This window comes from Taudactylus pleione, unplaced genomic scaffold (genome assembly GCF_031769625.1).
Source record: "Taudactylus pleione unplaced genomic scaffold, aTauple2 ptg001929l, whole genome shotgun sequence".
Taxonomy (NCBI): Eukaryota; Metazoa; Chordata; class Amphibia; order Anura; family Myobatrachidae; genus Taudactylus; species Taudactylus pleione.
Genome location: NW_028286326.1, coordinates 11,802 through 13,216, shown reverse-complemented (window position 1 = coordinate 13,216; position 1,415 = coordinate 11,802). Strand labels below are relative to the sequence as shown.

Here is a 1,415-nt window from a genome sequence, read left to right as displayed (position 1 = left end):
AAAACTGATAACTGCTCAAGGAAAGAAGAAAAATGGTACTGAAACATACTGAAACCCGAGACCGTTAGATCTTCAGTCTAACGCTCTCCCAACTGAGCAATTTTGGCAAAGTCTGTGTATGGCAAAAGCCACTAAGACCTCAACTGAGCTATGTTTGCATGGTTACACAAGGTTTAGTATCAATATTTTTCTGTCATCATGATTGCATTAAATGAAAAGAAAATTTGTGTATTATACTGTATAACCCTTAATTATACATTTAAGTAAAAGTTTTAACAAATTGTGGTCTGGAAGCATTGTTAGATTACTTCAAATTTTCATAATAGTTAGAGTAGCATGAATTACAACATGAAAAAAATATTTAAGCTGTATTTATGCACCGTGTTGTTAATTAAACATTCTCATCATTTAGAAGTTACTACTGAATACTCAACTATGTTAAGAAATGATGTTGTTTAAATTTGAAATAATTAAATACTGATAACTACTCAAGGAAATAAGAAAAAAGGTACTCAAACATGTTGAAACCCGGGACCTTTAGATCTTCAGTCTAACGCACTCCCAACTGAGCTATTTCAGCAAAGTCTGTGTATGGCAAAAGTCACTAAGACCTCAACTGAGCTATGTTTGCATGGTTACACAAGATTTAGTATTAATATTTTTCTGTCATCATGATTGCATGAAATGAAAAGAAAATGTGTGTTTTATACTGTAAATATATCCATTACAAATAATTAATCATACATTTAAGTAAAAGTTTTAACAAATTGTGGTCAGGAAGCATAGTTAGATTACTTCAAGTTTTCAAAATGGTTAGAGTAGCATGACTTACAACATGAAAACAATACTTAAGCTGTATTTATGCACCATGTTGTTAAATAAACATTCTCATCATTTAGAAGTTACTACTGAATACTCAACTATGTTAAGAAATTATGTTGTTTAAATTTGAAATAATTAAATTCTGATCACTACTCAAGGAAAAAAGAAAAAATACACTCTATCATGCCGAAACCCAGGATCGAACCAGGGACCTTTAGATCTTCAGTCTAACGCTCTCCCAACTGAGCTATTTCGGCAAGGTCGGTGTATGGCAAAAGTCACTAAGACCTCAACTGAGCTATTTTTGCATGGTTACACAAGGTTAAGTATCAATATTTTTCTGACATCATGGTTCCATGAAATGAAGAGAAAAGATGTGTTTTATACTGTAAATATATAAATTACAAATCCTTAATCGTACATTTAAGTAAAAGTTTTATCAAGTTGTGGAGAGGAAGCTTCAAATTTTCATAATAGAGTAGCATGACGGACAACATGAAAACAATATTTAAGCTGTATTTATGCATCGTGTTATTAAATAAACATTCTCATCATTTAGAAGATACTACTGAATACTCAACTATGTTAAGAAA

General features: G+C 31.2%; 1 non-coding gene across 1 annotated transcript; it reads right to left on the bottom strand.

Annotated features, from left to right (window-relative positions):
• Positions 1-1,006: 1,006 nt before the first annotated feature.
• Positions 1,007-1,079, bottom strand: TRNAF-GAA (transfer RNA phenylalanine (anticodon GAA)). The gene has a single exon. It is a non-coding gene; the product is annotated as a tRNA-Phe (tRNA).
• Positions 1,080-1,415: the final 336 nt, after the last annotated feature.